This window comes from Pinus tabuliformis, chromosome 9 (genome assembly GCF_031772625.1).
Source record: "Pinus tabuliformis cultivar Carrire ecotype Pingquan chromosome 9, CPIR1, whole genome shotgun sequence".
Lineage (NCBI taxonomy): Eukaryota > Viridiplantae > Streptophyta > Pinopsida > Pinales > Pinaceae > Pinus > Pinus tabuliformis.
In genome coordinates, this window is record NC_142307.1 from 1,840,429,365 (window position 1) to 1,840,449,521 (window position 20,157).

The following is a 20,157-nucleotide window of genomic DNA, read 5'->3' on the forward strand; positions in this document are numbered from 1 at the left end:
AGAAATTATCAAAAGTAATAAATAAATGAAGACATAGAATTTTTATTTTTTTATTTTTATTATTTATGTTGATTTTTTTATTTTTTTATTTAGTTATTTTTTTTAACAACAAATTTAAAAAACATAATTTTTTTAATTTATCATTTAAGTTGAGTTTTTTTTTGAAATGGTAAAATCAACACAATTTTATTTATTAAAAACTAATAAAGAAAAATTCTCAAAATAAACTAACTCTAAAATGAAGTTTCCAAACTCATCAACGTTGTTTTTTTAAATCAATGCCCAAAGAAAAGAATTACCATGTCTTTTTAAGCTCAAAATCTGCTTCACTGCTAGTGAATTGGCATGGTGAAGTGTATGATGCATTTCTGAGGCATGGACGATGTTGCTGGTGAATTGGCAACCCGCGACAGTAGATCGGTCTAGCGCACTAGCAGTGCTGCTGCTGATGAGTACGTTATAAAAGCATACAACAATCAATGCCTACTCCAAGTCACTGGTGAAAAATAGGATGTTGTGAATGAATTTTAAGAAGAGAAAAAAAATTAATTTAACTATGCCAAGGGAAAATATAAAACATATCATAGCATTCCACTTAAATAAAAGAGATTCCCTTGTCAAAATTGTGGTCAGAGTCCAGAAAAGGCTTCCAAATTCAACTCTTCCCTTGTCGTTGATGAACTGCGTGAGTTTCTAGCATGTTTATCTTCTGAATTTGTAGTATGTCCAGAGTTCAAGGTGTTGACATAGAAATATGAAGCCCCAAGGTCGGGAGGCTAGTCAGCTGTGCTTCTTCGGCAAGCAAGAAAACACATTATCAACCCTCCTAGAAAGGGGCCATTGTATCTGGTTCATACTCCATATAATACGTTATTCCTCCCATGCATAGACAGAAAAGTGCCACTTCAACGTTTCTTATATCTGGAAGTAGATATTTGTTCACTAAAATATACCACAATGAATATGCAGCTTGAGGAAGCACATAAAGAGCTAATTCATCTCATCTTCTCTTCCTCTATAGGAAGGTAGACAAAGCAGCCATGCCTTTAGCGAACCAATACACAAGCTTATGGTCCCTTGTTAAAACCTTTCTTTGAAAGTGTCTAACACCCTGAAATATTCCTACAAAAGCCGACAGGATTGATGTAGAGTGCACAGCCCCATTTATAGCATTCCAACATGTCTTCATGGGAGACTCCATAGACTTTTGAAGATGAAGGACAACATAAGACAGAAACGTCAATGAGAAATATAATGGATATGTCTTCCTGAACGTTCAATACATTGCATTGACATTATGTGCTAAACATGAGGTTGAATCCAGATGTATAACAGAACATGGAAAAATTGAAGCAGATGGATCCAATTTAAGAGATGGGAAACCCTTTCTTCTCAACAAATAAGCAGAGAGAGAGAGACCAGATCAAAATTCTTTGACAGCTTCACGATGGGCATATTGGCTTTCTTGACTTTGGTTTGTAGATGCTCATTTTGAGCCAGGCAACACATGAGGGTGCAAATCGCTCAAATCGAGCCAATAAATATGCATGAAAAATCACTCAAATCGCTCAAAATCTGCTCTACTGCCAGCGAAACCTGTAATTCTCTGGGCATTAATTGTAAAAACCGTTTTTCCTAACGTAGTCCACAAAATAGGGTCTCGAAGAACCGTGATTCCCTCTCAAACCGTTAAGAATTCAAGCAAACGATTTCTGGGTTCTGTAACTAATTCTATTGTGGAAAAAACCCATGTCTTCGTTTGTCCAGATGTGTCCTGGTTTGATCACAAACTGCTTTTTAAAACTGACGTTTTCAGGGGTTGCATATGGATTGCCTGTAAGATAGATTTGCGTGGGAACCTTATCTGGTCAATGGTGTCGATTTGGTTGAATTATAATCATCAGTATGGATCGATCAAGTTTTTTTCAGAGAGAGCATTTGGAACCAACAAACCCATGAGACTCATGACATTGACTGCATAAAAAGATTTGAAGGTGTAATTGTATGCTCGGTAGTGATGCTGCTGGAGTATTTTTTAGCAAAGAGTGATATGTAACTAGTGTGATATATGATGCATATTGCAAAGCCAATGCATGTCTAACAGAAATATGGGACGCAAGTGTAGAAATGCGTTTGAGTGACCTAGAAACATTCCTGTTCCAATGGATATATATCTATGTTGTATATGGTGCAGGAATGATAGATTTAAATCGAGAGGCCAAAACTAGAGAATATGATAAAAAAATTGCAAAATCAAACAATCATATGTGCATTAATAATGCCATTGATTTATTTCAATATGATGTGAATTTAGTTTGAATAGAAAATTGTTGCAGCAGATTGATATCAGAATCTTGCAAATTTCTTATAATCTATAGAATGTGCAGCTCAATTTTCCAATGAGAGGTTCTTTTATTCGAAATAAATCAATAGATTTTCTGATTTTCCTGATCGCACGAAGCACAGGAAGAGAGCATACTAATCTCTTGATTTTTTTATTTATGCAGGTTAGCATGGATGGATAAAACACAATTAAGATTTGTGACAAAACCTTGCATTATCTACACTCTTTTTGCAATGTCATGGGGGCGTTTAGACTCTCGAAAGACAAGGCTTTCTGATAATCAAGCTCCTGGCTCACCTGTGATACAGAAACAAGACATAGAGATGCAAATATGTGCCACTAAATTTATTCATGATGATTTATTTTTTGAAAACAAGACTAAAAACTTCTAATGATAATGACTTCTAATGAGATCTCATTTCTATTTTTCTAATCTATTCTACATTAACTTAAAAGATGTTTTATTTTCTAAGTAAAAGAATGCTTCCAATGAAGCCATCTATGGACTAAAAATTCGAACATGCTCACATCAAGATTTAAAAATTTTACATTATGTTTTACCAGTATGTGAGAATCCTGTCTTAGAGTTAGCTCAAGGTTATTTCCCTTGCTCTCCAAGAAGTACCTGTTCAACATTGTCAAAGTCCTCATCCATAGATGGATTAGTGAGAAATGGGGGGTTTAAAATAAAAACTGAATTTAAATTAACTATGTGCGAAAATAAAAATGCTCCAAACTTTGAACTCCTTTATGAATCTAATGTCACCAAGTTCCACAAATTAGTCCATAAAAACAAATGCATAAAATAATTACTAAATCCTTCTAGTTGCACTTCCCCGGCAATGGTGCCAAAATGTTTGGTCAAAAATGCGGATGCAAATTAGAGTTTAATTTAATGTCAACCCGGGAAGGTAAACATAGAAGCGCTTATCTAAAATATAGAGATTTAGAAGGATTCCTAATTTGTCCAAGATCTTAAAGTCCCCTTACAAGAACATATTCATTAAGACCTCTTTCAATAACTAATCAAACCTCGATCTAACAATTGTTTGAGATCTATGGTTCTCTTACAAGAACATATTCTACAAGATCTCTTCCAACATTAGAACATCTAGTAAGAACTTAAAATCCTAGATCTAATAATTGTTTGAAATCTTACAGTTCTCTTACAAGAACACTTTCAAATAAGACTTCCAATAATAGAACATTTAACAAAAACTTGAAAACTGAAATCAAACAAAAACATAAAATAAATTATACCTAAAATAAACAAATAAGCATGCAAGTGAGGCCATGGGGGCCCTCCATAACTCCACAAGCACACCACTTCAATGGAGACTCAAATGTAGAAGAAAAATTGAAGTATGATCCTTTATTCCAAAATCTCCATTACAAACCAACTCTAAGATTACAACTCTAAGCTTCTAAGATTACATACTCCAAAATTCTAAGATTACAAAAACTTCAAGATTCTAAGATTACAAATGGAGGAGATTGTACTCCTATTTATACAATGGGATGAGTAACAAACTCATAATGATCATCCACTAATCTCTCTTTAGTTCCATAAATCTCTCAACCATCTAGACACATAACCCCCTTTTGTCCTTGATCTTCTCCATGAGGTTTATCTCTTCAAATTCGAATTTGATCATTCAAGGCCACATAAAGGTGTCTTGGAAGCTTCCTTGGCACCTACACATGTCACAAAAACAACCCACTTTCCATATATAAAGTAAAATATATTATTTTCTAATATTTAATCAAGAATTTCTCTTAAAAATGCTTAAAAATAAATAATATTTGGAAAATATAAATGAGACCCATTAATGGTGAATAATAGGGAAAATGAAGTGACATGGTGGTGAATAATGAGTGATATAATGGAAACATAGTTGAAAAATGTATGGTAATGAGTGATATTTGTATGAGATTTTGAAGCCCAAACAATAACCCATGGTATTGACCCATGGTAATACCTTGGTATTCATGTGAGCATAGACTATTTAAAGGGGAAATTCTATCAGCTTAGGTCCATATTAATTCTGGGTCTACCAAGTGCTGAGAGGGATAAATAGATTTCATCCCTCTAAGAGTGGTAGATGTGGAGTTAAGATGGATATAAGTTGGTTTTTATGTTAATGAAGATATTAATTAGACTTAGGAAATTATATTGTAAAAAACATCTTAAGGTGAATGGTTAAAGCTACATTTAGTCACTTCACAAAATTTAGTAAAAAATACCAATATCTCCATTAATATTGGTTTTTCTGATTTAACAAAAAAAAAATCAAAACAGTGAAATCTTATCACTCTTTCCACATCACCCTAGCATAATAGAGATAGTTGCTGCCGAGATTTCCCACCATTTTTCAAACGTTTTCAATATAATATCTTCATGAAAAAGTTAAGGTACTGATATTGGATTAGTTGTTTGAAAAATATGCTAGTTTGTACAACCTTTCATCTTCTCTGTGATTCTTATTTTGTCGTAATGAGCTGTAGGGGTTGGACCACTACACCATATTGTCCTAAAAGGTGGAGATTGTGCACTAAAAAGGAAATTAATCCACATGTTACAATGATGTTAAAAAATGCAAGGTGTATGAAGGTACTAAATCATGATAATAAGCAATTTAGAATGGGAGAGAAAATGCAAGACATATGAAGATAGTGAATTATGATAATAAACAATTTAGATTGGGAGAGATGTAATTAAATTTTATTATTTAATTGAAGATTTCCAATTAAAATAATAATAAATCTACATTTATATATTTATATATTGATTGAAAGGCTTCTGACAATGCTCAATTCTTTCCATTAGATCCCCTTCAGGCCTTTGGGATACCTACTACTTTCTTATATTATATAGTTGGGGCTTGCTACTTGTTGGCGTGTTGGGGTAAACAAACTTGATGTGTTTTTTTTTTTAAATCCCGCAATTGGAGTCTATGGAATAAGAAAGAAATTTGATAGCTTGACAAAAGTAGTAGAGAAAAGATTAATCTCTCCTACCCTAATGGAACTGATGGTCGAGATCAACACCTACAAGAAATTTGGTGTGGAATATTATCAAAACTAATAGAAGGATGTGAAAGAGTGTACAGTAAGAACCTTGACAAACATGGCCACTGAAGCTTGTAAAATTGTTTATAGGAAGAGAAAATTATGTTCTTTTTTCCAAACATGTATGTTAGTATATTACAGTTTAATGAATATGCTTTCCTATTATCAAATATGGTTTCATACCTTAACAAAACATTCGCCAAGTCTTCACAATGTTTTATTATTCAGTGAAAGATTTGCCAAGATCTTACAAGATTTTATAATTCAGTGAAAGATTCGCCATGAATTTACAAGATAATATAATCTAGTGAGAGATTCGCTAAAATAATTATATATACATATTACAGCATTGATAAAATCTCCTCCCATTTTCCTATGTATCACAGGGATTTTCCCATTTATTATACATATAAATTTAGGGTGGTTCTCAAAATTTTCCATGGTATAATATTATTCAGATGGTTTATAATATTAATCATAGGATTTAGTATAAATCTCTTGCGTTTACAATCATGGTCAACCACGGTTAACACTACTCCTGCCAAAGATTGTCTCAATATGAAAATCGATCATCAGCCATCTTTCAATGTCGCATTATGAGAAAAATTGTCTCAGTATGAAAGTCAACGATGGTAGACCATGGTCAACCATTTTTATTTTAGTGTTTATAATATTTATCTTAGGGTATTTACCCCTTGGGTTTAATATTGTTTCCTTGGGTTTATAATCCATTGGATTTTTAGTATTAATCACTTGGGTTTATTAATCTAAGGGTTCATATTCCTAGGGTATAATATTATTCATAGGGTTTATAATATTAATCTTTGGTTTTAATGTAAATCCATTGGGTTTATAATCATGGTCAACCGTCGTCCAACATCTCATTGTGACCTCAATATGAAAATCATCCAATGTCGCGTTGTGACAAGGATTGTCTCAATATGAAAATCAACTAGGGTCAACCATGCTCAAACTTCACATTGTGTCAAGGACTGTCTCAATATGTAAGTCAATCATGGTGAACCATGATCAATCATGGTGAACTATGGTCACATTGTGACAAAGATTGTCTCTTGGTCCAATGTCACATTGTGACAACCATGGCTCAACGTCACATTGTGACAAAGATTGTCTCAATATGAAAATCAACAATGGTCAACCATGACAAACCATTGTCGAACGTCACATTGTGTCAAAGGTTGTCTCAATGTGAAAGTCAACTATGGGCAACCATGTTTCTTTTAGGGTTTAAAATATTTATCTTAGGGTTTATAAATGATGGGTTTATAATATTTATCCCTTCGGTTTATAATGCATTGGGCTTATTAATATTCATTCCTTGGGCTTAATATTATCCGTTGGATTTATAATATTTATCATTTAGGTTTAATATTATTCTCTTGGGTTTATTAATCCGTTGGGTTTAATATTATTCCCTTCGGTTTATAATACCTTGGGGTTTTATAATATCAATCCCTTAGGTTTATCAATCTAAAGGTTCATATTCCAAGGGTATACTATTATTCATAAGGCTTATATTATTAATCCAAGTGTTTAATATAAATCCCTTGGGTTTATAATTATGGTCAACCATGCGCAACCATGGTCCAATGCCACATCGCGACAAATATTGTCTCAATATCAATATTAACCATGGTCAACCATGGTCAAATGTCACATTGTCACAAATTTTGTCTCAATATGAAAAGAAACCATGGTAAAACATGGTCAATCACATTTCTTTTAAGGTTTATAATATTTATCTTAAGGTTTACATACCATGGGTTTATAATATTTATCCCTTGGGTTTATTATTTCCTTAGATTTATTAATCCAAGGGTTCATATTCCTAGAGTATGATATTATTCATATCATTTATAATATTAATCTTACATTTAATATAAATCCATTGAGTTTAATTAGAAGTATTGACAATATTTATATATCATTAATAATATATAATTAACAATATTTATATGAATAAATATTTATTTAATTAACCATCTTTATATTGATAAAACAATATATTATTATTAATAAATGAATTATTTAATGAAATAAAAAAATGATTTTTTAAATATTTGTTAATTAAAAACGCTATTTAATCTAATTAATAATAAAAATGATAATATTAATTAATAATGTAGAAACTTTTTCTACAATTATCTAGCTCGCTCTGATACCATGTAGAAATTTTTTTCTACAAATCATCTAGCTCTGATACCATGTAGAAATTTTGAATAATTTAACACATATTCAATGGAGATTATCCTGATCATGTACTAATGCGGAAAACATACACAATACATAAGCTCCTCTACGTTGATCAAGAATATACCAGCATCAATAACAATAAAACATCAAGAGCATTCACACATTAACACAGTATGTATCACGGGGAAAGCATCTCGCTAAAAACCCCACACTATCTGTATATTAATGATTGAGTCATGTAACATTACACAGCATAATACTTCTCACAAGTATCTCCACCTCTGTTACACACAATACAGCTCAGATCTGATCTCCAAATCTCTTCCACTGCTTGCCTGCCTCCACTGCTCAATACCTGCTCTGAAAACTGATGAGAATTGCTTCCCAAACTCGATTTTCACCTGCAAAATAGTCACTCACTCTTTGTGGATGTGAGAAAAGGCTAAAATGCGGGCCAAATACGTGAGCAAACTCATTGGCATACTCAATCCTTTGATTGTGCAAGATCTGGTGCACAACTATAGTCACAACTGATAGCAATCTGATTCTCTACCACCTGGCCCTGTTGAACTGAACATGCACTGACATGCAACTGAGTTAACTGATGTATTCTTTAGTTGTATTATGAGTTAGTAATTAGTTTAACAACTCATCATTAGTCTATCTGCAGTTAGACTAACTACAACCAGTTTAACTAAGTTAAACTGAACACAACTCCATCAACTGTACCTCCAGTCCACTAAACTCAACTCACTTGAGTTCTAACTGAAGTCATGCATGCAACAACTCAACTGACTCATAAGAAAAACGAATTTCCTTCTGACAGCTGCATGTGCCACTTCCGTAGCTCAAACTGAAGTGCTCCAAGAGAATAAGATTAAGTTTATAGTCCAAATATTATTGTGAGATAATAATATTTGACTTTTCTATTTTTTGACAGCCAGTCTAAAAATAGACTTGATCACTCACACTGTGATCACTCACACTTTCATCAAAAATAGAAGTCCATCTATTTTCCCAACTTGATCAATCATCCATAAACATAGACATGATCCATATGTCTAAAAATAGACATAGTCTAAAAATAGACTTGCGCCAAAAATAGCCTGCGGGCCCACTTAGTGAAGGCGACTCTTTTCACTAAGCTCCATCATCTTGTTGCAATCTCAACACTCCCTCTCGACAAGATATGGATTATCAGCAACCCCTATCCTGCCTCGGTGGTACTCGAATTTGCTCCTGGTGAGAGCCTTCGTCAGAATATCAGCATCCTGATCCTCCGTTGGAATGTACGAAAGTAACATGATCCTCCGCTGCACACAATCTCTGATATGATGGTACCTGATGTCAATATGTTTAGATCTATCATGAAATACAGGATTAGCCGAGAGTTTAATGCAACTCTGGTTATCACAGTAAATCACAGTAGGATCCAAATGAGAACCGAACAAACCAACCAGGATCTTCCTCATCCATATAGCCTCGCATGCAGCCAAACTTGCTGCCATATACTCGGCCTCCGCTGAACTGAGTGCCACAGATCTCTGCTTCCTGCTGTACCAAGAAACTGCTGTCGATCCGATACTGAAGACCCCTCCTGATGTGCTCTTTCTGTCTGTTGGGCTCCCTGCCCAATCTGCATCCGTGAAGCCACATAGCTTCACCTCATCCTCCTGTCTGTACCACAAACCATATCCCGATGTGCCTCTCAAGTAGCGCAATACATGCTCACCCGCCTTCCAGAAGAGCTTGGTAGGCTTAACCATAGCTTGTGAAAGCTGGTTAACTGCATAGCATATATCAGGTCGTGTATTGACCAAATACATCAGCGACCCCACCAACTGTCAATAAACAGTGGCATCCACTTCTTCTCCCGAAGTGGCATCCTCCTTCCTCCAACCTCCAGGAAGAGGAGTATCAACAGGCTTGCAGCCATGCATGTTGAACTTCTCCAGTATCTCCCGAGCATACTTGCCCTGAGAAACAAACAGTCCACCACTGCGCTGCCATATTTCCAATCCTAGGAAATAGTGAAGGAGGCCCAAATCCTTCATCTCAAACTCTGTAGCAAGATCCTTCTTGCATGACAGTATCAACAGCTCATCACCCGTTAGAATCAAATCATCAACATACAGTACAATGATAAGCAACTTACCCTCCACCACAATCTGGTATAGGTTCGGATCCGCCTCGCTCTTGGAGAATCCAAGTCCTGTGAAATAGCTGTCTATCCGTGTGTACCAAGCACGTGGTGCTTGCTTCAACCCATACAACGCTCTCTTGAGCCTGCACACATGCGACTCGCTGCTGAAGACTTCAAAGCCTTCGGGTTGCTCAATGTACACCTCCTCCTCAATGACTCCGTTGAGGAACGCAGTCTTCACATCCATCTGATGAATGTGCCATCCCATCTGCGCTGAGAGAGCAAGAATCGTCCGTATGGAAGAATACCTTGCGACAGGTGCAAAGGTCTCCTCATAATCGATCCCCTCAATCTGTGAAAAGCCTCGGGCAACAAATCTTGCCTTGTACTTCTCCACACTCCCGTCAGCTGCCTGCTTAACTTTGTAGATCCATCTCGAACCTACCACTGATTTCCCTTCCGGTCTAGGAACAATCTCCCATGCACTGTTTCTGACAATAGAATCATACTCTTCCACCATGGCGTCTACCCATGCTGGATCCTCCACAGCTTCCTCGAAAGAGGATGGCTCAGTCACAACACACTTGCTCATAAGAGCCATGTATCCAGTGTACCGATCAGGTGACTGTCTCTGCCTGCATTGGGCTGTAGGTGGTCCTACAACTTTCTCTGCATCTTGAGCCAGTCGCTCAGCTTCTGTCAAGCGCTTTCGCCCTCTGATGGTTGGCGCTGCATGAGTGGTCTCTTCCACTCCATGAACCTCGTCCTGTGGCTGATCCACGTCCTGAAGCTCATCCTTAGGAACTAATAGCTCCTCATCTGCATGCAAGTGTAGCTCCCTCTCAAGCGAACACTTCATGGCTTTCTCCTCCTGAAATTTTATATCCCGTCGCACAACAGTTTTACCACTGTCTGGCAAATACACACGATAGTTGTGGGGCGTATCAGTGTACCCCACAAATATCCCAACCTCTGCAGTCGGCTCCAACTTCTTTCTGGCATCCTTCGTCACATGCATGTAAACGTTAGCACCAAAAATCCTCAAATGAGAAAGATCAGGCTTCTTACCAGAATAAGCCTCCTCGGGTGTACTCATGCCAAGTATCCTATGAGGACAACGGTTCTGCACATAAACTGCTATATTGCATGCTTCCGCCCACAAGTGAAGGGGTAGGCCCTGATCATGCAACATTGCCCGTGCAGCACCCACAATCGTTCTGTTCTTCCGCTCAGCTACCCCGTTCTGCTGTGGGTTATGGGGAGCTATGAGCTCTCTACGAATCCCTTCTGCCTTGCAGAAATCCTTGAACTCGTCCGAGATGTATTCACCACCATTATCGCTCCTAAGAGCCTTCACCTTCTTCCCCGATTCCTTCTCGACCAGTGCTTTGAATTCACAGAACTTTGAATATGTCTCGCTCTTCTTCTGCATGAAGAAGATCCAGCACTTACGAGAGAAATCATCAACAAAAATCACATAATACCTGTGTTTTGCTGTCGAAGCAACTGAGAAAGGTCCACACATGTCTGTGTGAATTCTCTCAAGGATCGTCGTGGCGCGACTATCCTTCTCGTGAAAGGTGGCTTTCACAAACTTCCCCAAAGTACACCCCTTGCATTGATCTGACTGCACAAGTGTACCTTTAGGAAGCCTTGTAGTGATCTGCTGCAGTATCTTCAAGGCTCCATGGTGAAGGTGACCCAATCTCCTGTGCCACAACTCGCCATCATCCTGGCTCACCAATCCTTCTGCCTTGCCTGCCATTGCTGCGCATCCATCTACATGCAACTGATAAAGGTTCCTCACTCGAACCCCTATCTTCCGGGTCTCACCAGTTGTCTTGCTGCGCAGGAAGGCCTTTCCCTCGCTGAAAACAACATCATACCCCTTGTCTTCTAACATCGCCACTGAGATGAGATTCTTCTTCAATCCTGGAACATGCATGACTTCCTTCAATACAAAGGGTTTACCAGACTCCCTCTCAAAGGAAATGGTACTGATACCGGTCGCACTGTATCTACCATCATCGCCCATCTCGATGTGCACTCCAAGATCTTTGTCCTCCAGATCAGAGAACAAATCTCTATCTCCCGTCATGTGAAAAGATGCACCACTGTCCAGAAACCACACTGATCCCATCACACTTGAAACCAAGCATGCGATCAATGAAAAATCAAGCTCAAACTGAGAAGCTAAAGCCTCTCCCCCTGCAGATCCAGCAGCTTGCTTGTTCTTCTTCTTCTGCGGACAATTTGTGGCATAGTGTCCATGCTGGTGACAGTGAAAACACTTCACCTTGGACATATCCTGCTTCTTGCCTTTCGCACCAGACTGAGAAGCTTTCTTGCTCTTCCCTTTCTTTGCTTTGGCAGCCAAAGCACAATTCTCTTCATCAGATACCTTTGATGAAGATCCATTCTCACCTTTATTGTTACTGAGTTTATCCTTGAGCGCCAGGTCGCTCTTGCTTTGGAATAACATTTGCAATCCGTTGAAAGACATTTCAACAACACTGCTGCAAATTCGATTTTCCACCAGCTCCAAACTCAACCGCCTCCGATCTAGAATTCGTGAGAACACAATATTTCTCGTACAGAGATTGACTGTATGGGCATTCACCGGATATCTCACCTTCCAAAAGAAGGATGAATCCAGAGGCTACCTGGCCCGATTACAGACTCTGCCTGAAGAAATAGAATGTAAACACTTCCTGAATAGTAGATCTGATGATCAACAACTCCGATACCATGTAGAAACTTTTTCTACAATTATCTAGCTCGCTCTGATACCATGTAGAAATTTTTTTCTACAAATCATCTAGCTCTGATACCATGTAGAAATTTTGAATAATTTAACACATATTCAATGGAGATTATCCTGATCATGTACTAATGCGGAAAACATACACAATACATAAGCTCCTCTACGTTGATCAAGAATATAGCAGCATCAATAACAATAAAACATCAAGAGCATTCACACATTAACACAGTATGTATCACGGGGAAAGCATCTCGCTAAAAACCCCACACTATCTGTATATTAATGATTGAGTCATGTAACATTACACAGCATAATACTTCTCACAAGTATCTCCACCTCTGTTACACACAATACAGCTCAGATCTGATCTCCAAATCTCTTCCACTGCTTGCCTGCCTCCACTGCTCAATACCTGCTCTGAAAACTGATGAAAATTGCTTCCCAAACTCGATTTTCACCTGCAAAATAGTCACTCACTCTTTGTGGACGTGAGAAAAGGCTAAAATGCGGGCCAAATACGTGAGCAAACTCATTGGCATACTCAATCCTTTGATTGTGCAAGATCTGGTGCACAACTATAGTCACAACTGATATCAATCTGATTCTGTACCACCTGTCCCTGTTGAACTGAACATGCACTGACATGCAACTGAGTTAACTGATGTATTCTTTAGTTGTATTATGAGTTAATAATTAGTTTAACAACTCATCATTAGTCTATCTGCAGTTAGACTAACTACAACCAGTTTAACTAAGTTAAACTGAACACAACTCCATCAACTATACCTCCAGTCCACTAAACTCAACTCACTTGAGTTCTAACTGAAGTCATGCATGCAACAACTCAACTGACTCATAAGAAAAACGAATTTCCTTCTGACAGCTGCATGTGCCACTTCCGTAGCTCAAACTGAAGTGCTCCAAGAGAATAAGATTAAGTTTATAGTCCAAATATTATTGTGAGATAATAATATTTGACTTTTCTATTTTTTGACAGCCAGTCTAAAAATAGACTTGATCACTCACACTGTGATCACTCACACTTTCATCAAAAATAGAAGTCCATCTATTTTCCCAACTTGATCAATCATCCATAAACATAGACATGATCCATATGTCTAAAAATAGACATAGTCTAAAAATAGACTTGCGCCAAAAATAGCCTGCGGGCCCACTTAGTGAAGGCGACTCTTTTCACTAAGCTCCATCATCTTGTTGCAATCTCAACAAATAATAATAGCAATATTAATTAATAATAATAATCATAATAATAATAATTATGTGCCTTCAACTACATTTATTTAAGTGGTTGTGCATGTGATTGATATAGGTCTAATACTAATTAATAATAATAGTAATATTAATTAATAATAATAATTATATGCCTTCAACCACATTTATTTATGTGTTTGTGGATGTGATTGATATAGGCTTAATACTAATTAATAATAGCAGTGATAATAATAATTATTATTAGTATTATTATTGTTATTATATGCCGTCAACCATATTTATTTATGTAGTTGTGCATGTGATTGATATAATACTAATTAATAATAGTAGAAATATTAATTAATAATTATTATTATATGTCTTCAACAACATTTATTTATGTGGTTGTGCATGTGATTGATATAGATCTAATAATAATAATAATAATAATAATATGTCATAAACCATATTTATTTATGTAATAATGCATGTGATATAAGATTTCTTTGTATATCAATTACATTTATTAATATGATTGTGTTAGTTACAATGTATCCACATATATAATATTTATTATAAAAATATAAAAAATCATATGGTAGGAAGATTGCTCCTGGATGCCAAGCCATAAATTAGTAATGCTATAAATATATTTAAACAATGTTTTCCTGTGCACCTTGAGGTTGCGTTACTCAAATTCGAATATTCAATATATTACACATTAATTTGTCTGAATTCAGAGAACCATCAACTATGCTTAATCTTCACACACCCACATTCAATTCACCTTGGTGCAGCATGTGATTCTAATATTTGATATATTTTGATAGTTGATTCTAATATTTAATATATTTTGATAATTGATAATCTTCGCACACCCATATTCAATGCACCTTGGCGTGGCATATTTTGATTCTAATATTTAATATATCAATTATTTGAACGTCCATTTTTACACAATGTTTTTATGTGCACCATGAGGTTGCATTTCAGAAATTCTAATGTTTAATATATTGCACATTATTTGTGTGAATTCAAGACAACTATCAACCATACTCAATCTTCACAAGCGCATATTCAATGCATCTTGGCGTCAAATATTTAATATATCAATCATTTAGACGTGATCAATCGTCATATATCATCATTGACATATGACAGCTTCTAGAATTTTAACAACTTCTCCGTACTGAATAAATAATCACATACATAAAGTTTAGATGGATCCCAACGGTATCGGTCTAGTAGTACTTAACTTCGTCAAATTAGCCTTTCTCTAATCCATTGGCCGAGCTACGATATACACTATCCTTGTAAATTAGAACCTCAATAGTCAGTGAGCTACTTGCAATACTTAAAGTCCAGTTAAAATAGCCATTAAACATAGTGCTCGTTATCTTTCAATTAATATGGTGAAATTTTAAAAAATCATAAAATTAATTAAATTATAACTGTAAATAAAGTTTGTTACAATATCATTTGGAAATAATTATTAAATAACTAGATTTGTTTTGTTGGATGGTTGCATTGAGATATTTCCTCAATATCTAATTTTTTATTTTAGAAATTGTTGGATCTCATAAGAACCATATATACTTGAGGTAATTGTGTGATTTTAGGTGAATAGAAAAATTGTTTTGTGTGTGATCTAGGTACCATGGTTGTTTCTTTGTTGGTATTAGAGCCCATATGGACCTGATTCCGTCAAGGGAAGGCCGTAGAGGATGGAGGAATTCTGAGCATTGTTGTGTACATAGAGTGGAGTAGGTGTTGGTTAGAAATTATTATGTGTGAGTTTATGTTTCATGTATTTTAGGTTAAGTGTCATCTGCTGCATGCATTGGAGAGAAATACATTGAAATATCAAAGAGGGAAGCTTTACCAATGTTCTTATGTGCAAACAATTTGGCGACAGATGCTATTGTAATGATGTGTTTTGTGTCTTCTCATGGTATCGACCAAGATCGAAGAAGATGGGTGCGGAGGAGAGGACAATGTTTGCTTCATATTTGTGTGTGGAACAACTCATATCATTCAAGAGATATTTTGACATCAATCTGAAGCCTCTGTGTCAACCATCCAGGGCCCCGTTATCACGACCACTGAACTGCAACAAGAATTCACTGATCTCGTTGGTGTGGTTGTTGGGATTCTACCCCAGGTCTCCACAGATTCCGCCATCAGAGCTTTATAGAACCTAAAGGCATCCATACCCTCCAACGGTTTGATCTTCGTCGAGTTACTTTCCCATCCCATGAACATGCGATGAGAAGAAGTTCGTTGGGTGCACAACAGAGAGTTGCATCACCATTTTCTGGATTTCGATGTCAAATGATCTGAGAAAAGAAGTTGGCAAGTTTGACTGCGTCTCCTTTTTGATCAAGGTGATGTTGGTTTCACATTTGTGATAGAGTCACTGTAATAATGGTTGCACTATATTGTTCCCAATCTCATTACCTCCGTGGGATTTGACCGTTGAAACTTGAATTCGAATAGCTCTAATGCACAGAGGCCAACGTGAGTCAATGATCTACTATTGCATAGTCCAAAAGGAATCGATCTACTCAATCGAGTGGATTTTGGAATACTCATTTGCTGAAGTTTTGAAGCTCAACCGAAAAAGGACAGTTTAAGTTGTTTCCACTAATATACATCACAAGAAAGAATAACACGTGGAGAGAGAATAACAGAAGGTTTGGTCGAGCTTCTTAGAGAATCCATATGCCCAACAACTACCAAGGCCAACATTTCTCTCATTTTCAGGATTGATGTAACTTCTAACATCAAGTTTATTTTTTGTCACCGACTATATTTTTTGAGATTTCTTTGGAGTTTGTATAACAACATATTGATTCTGGTCAACTTAATATGTGAGTGAGTTTCTCTTAGCACTGACCACTCTATCAATTACTTCACGAAGAAGAGAAGCTTCAAGATGAAATATCTAGATATGAACAACCAAGGAGGGACAAGGAGACTTGTTTATGCTGGGATGCTAGTAGATAGTTTCATGGTTATTGATTTTGTTGTAACATTTGTGTAGTCTTCTATTCTATTTGTAAAAAAATGTAGAACCAATTAATGAACAGAGAAATATAATTAAAGTAGTGGTTCTGTACGTTCTTTGGTGCTAAGATAACATATCACTAATTTAATTATGTGAGTATGTTATATGTTGATGGGTCATGTTGTGCTTCGACCTTCAAGAGCATCAATTCTAGGTTATTTTTATGAGATCCTTGTGTGTTAGATAGGCTTGTTGTATAATTAACTATTGGATACACTCATTATCCAAAAAACTTACCTATATAATTGTTAAAATTGTAGTTCACTACATTTTGATAAATGGTAGTTAGTCCATAGAGTGGTTTAGCATTGATATTGTCCGTTTGGAGGTCAAGAATTGTCGATTCCACAAAATTTGTCGACAATGGTTATAGACAATTATGTTTTAAATGGAGGTCAAGTGGTATCTCGAGTGTTGGTGAAGAAAGGAGGGTGTCTATGAGATTCCAGAGTGGATGTGAGTGCTGATGAAGACAAATCAGATATATGTGATTTATATGTAATTTTAGATTCATGTAATAATGTAAGTGTTAAAGGGGGTACATGGAAATAATGATTACATTACTAAACAGGGACATTAGGTTTGTCGAGTGATTGGGTTGTTGAGACATTTTCACAACATCCAGTCTCTTAGTTTAGGAATTATTGGATCTCATAAGCACCATATATACTTGATGTAATTGTGTGATGTTTGGTGTAATAGAAAAATTGTTTTGCGTATGATCTATGTACCATGGTTTCTCTTCCAAATTCCTTCTATACCATGGCTCAATATCATGGCCTATGAATACCACATGCCAAAAAAAAAACTCATTTGATATGACACTTGTTCAAATACATTTTTTTCTAATTAATTAATTTAATTAAGAGAATAGAAAGGACATAATAACTTTTGAGATAAATATCAATTTTTGATATATGACTACTACAAAGATTGTTCTAGAATATTAAGTGGGAGTTGACTCCTCACCATCCACCTAATAATTATTAATAATTAAACTAAAGCTATGAAATTTGTATTGCAAGATTAACACACCTATCAAGTTAATTAAAAAGCTAAAATTTTATTATGTATCTAAATACTAAATATTAAGATTGTGAAGTTCAGTTTGGAACTTTTGACAAATACCTTAAATATTTGTAATAATTCCATTAAACTAAAAGCTTTCCATATTTTTTAGATCTTCGAACTCATGGATGAGGAAACTTCTTTCCACATAAAATTTTCAAAAAAATTGTTTCATTTGGATAATTTAAGCTATAGAGTAGATTTAGGTCTCCGACCAAAATGAGAGAAGACAAATCCAATAACCCAAAGTTTGAGACCACATCCTAGAATAGTCTCCTGCCTATATATGCAGCGTACATATTAAAAATGTGGAATCGAGAAGGAGAACCCCGCATGTTACCAGATACTAGGATATTTGCAAGAGTCAAGAAAGCCATAATCTTGAGACTAGAGAGTTCCCAAGCCATTGCTAAAACTCCATAGAGACCACAAGCATTAGTGGCACAAAAAAGCCACGCATGGCATATTTTAATCAATATTTCTCAATACCTTTCCTTAGAAATCATAGTTTCTTGAAGAAGAATTACATTTGGGTTGTGTATGAGAATGAGCCCTCTTAGAGAGCATGATTTGGTTCTGACCCCCATGTTAAGGGACATAATGATCATGGGGAAACCAAGGAATAGGCATTGTCATCTCTAAGGACTCGAGGAGAAAAAGAATCAGATGCCGATAATCCACCAAAGAAAGCAGGTGAGATAAATTCTTCCACAAGCATGGCCAAAGTCATATAAGAAGAGAGATTTTTCATATTTAGTGGATTTCCTTTTCCGGGGAATCAAGGATTTAATGGGATCAGAGGCAAAAGCGGTGGAACTTACCCTATCCCCTCCCTCAAGTGGAGAAATGAATTTTTGATGTTCATGGGGTCCATATCAACATAATCGAATAAGGAAAGAGCTTCCAAATATTGGTTCGATGAAATCGGAGAGTCCATAGAAGTCAACACCAACTAAACAACTGATGTGGGGGGAGTGGGAGACTCCAAATGAGGCTATAGCAGAGGGAATGATAGAGAGACTAGGTTTGCAGTCGATGAAGGGAGAGGAGAAATGGAGGAGTGGGAAGGAATCATAAAGTGCCCACCCAGTGATACCCTACTAAGAGGGACATTAGACGCCAAAACAAGGTATGCGACATTATCAGGGGACAAAAATAAAATAGATGGAGGATAAGAGGTACCTAGAACCTTTAACAAAATAATCAGCTGGTGAGAATCATTCATTCCATTGCGTGTTTTTTCCAAAAGAGATTGAGGGAGACCCTGTGAAACTATTTGATGACCGGGTTGAAGGGAGGTCAGGCAGGTTGCTAGTAGATGTCATGTTGAATGGAAAAATAAGTACCTGTAAGAAATCCCCCAGAAGTCGATGTTGAGCCTGTGAGTGAATGAACCCCATGATAAATCCAGCATAGACAATAGGCCCCCTCTGAAATCAACTTCGACGAGCACCCACGCTATCTTCTTGTCCATTCTTCTCATGTTCCCCTCATTCTAAAAATAGAACTTGCCAATAGAGTTGGAAATGTCAGAGATCGTCGAGAATTCCATAGATTGAGAGGGACTCCCAATAATTTAGCCTAAACAGTATTCCGATGAGGATATTCCTTAAGAGGGTTAAAACTACATGCCATGTTTGTAAAATAAGAAATCCCCTTTCTTTCACCCAAGGCAAACCTACAATGAGCTCAAAATCTACTTGCCTATGAAAATGTGTTGATGGTGTTGGACTAGCCAACATGTCAAGGGGATCTCCCCAGAAAGAAGTCCCAATTAGACCTCAAACCGTTTGTTGTAGGAGTCCCAACAGTGGGGCATAAGGTAATGCCTTAACTACAAAGTCACATAGAGGCAAGTAAGATAACTCTGTCAGTAGCAAGGGTGTGACTGATGTAGTGAGTCAAGGAATGAGTATGAGAGGTTCCAACACTTCAAAGGGAGAGGAAGGTGAAGGTGAGTTCCAGGTTGAAAGGGATCAGTCCCAACTCGGTTAGGAACACAAAACACAAAGTACATGCACAGCTTCTAACAGAGCAATCCACATGGATGCGACAGTCATAATGTAGAAGGTAAGATAAAACAAACAACACTCACGGATCAGTCCGAGACGAGTGTGACGGTTGATATAACAAGGTTCATAGAAAGTCTGTCTAATGTTTGGCAGAGCAATCGACACGAATGGTGACAACATTAACAGCATATGAAACACATTAACAATAAGATTCATATAATTGCATAAAAATCAGTTCATATACAAGTGCATAAGTTAAACAAC

General features: G+C 36.4%; 1 pseudogene; it reads right to left on the bottom strand.

The window, feature by feature from the left end:
* Positions 1-629: 629 nt before the first annotated feature.
* Positions 630-19,355, bottom strand: LOC149156166 (uncharacterized; annotated as a pseudogene).
* Positions 19,356-20,157: the final 802 nt, after the last annotated feature.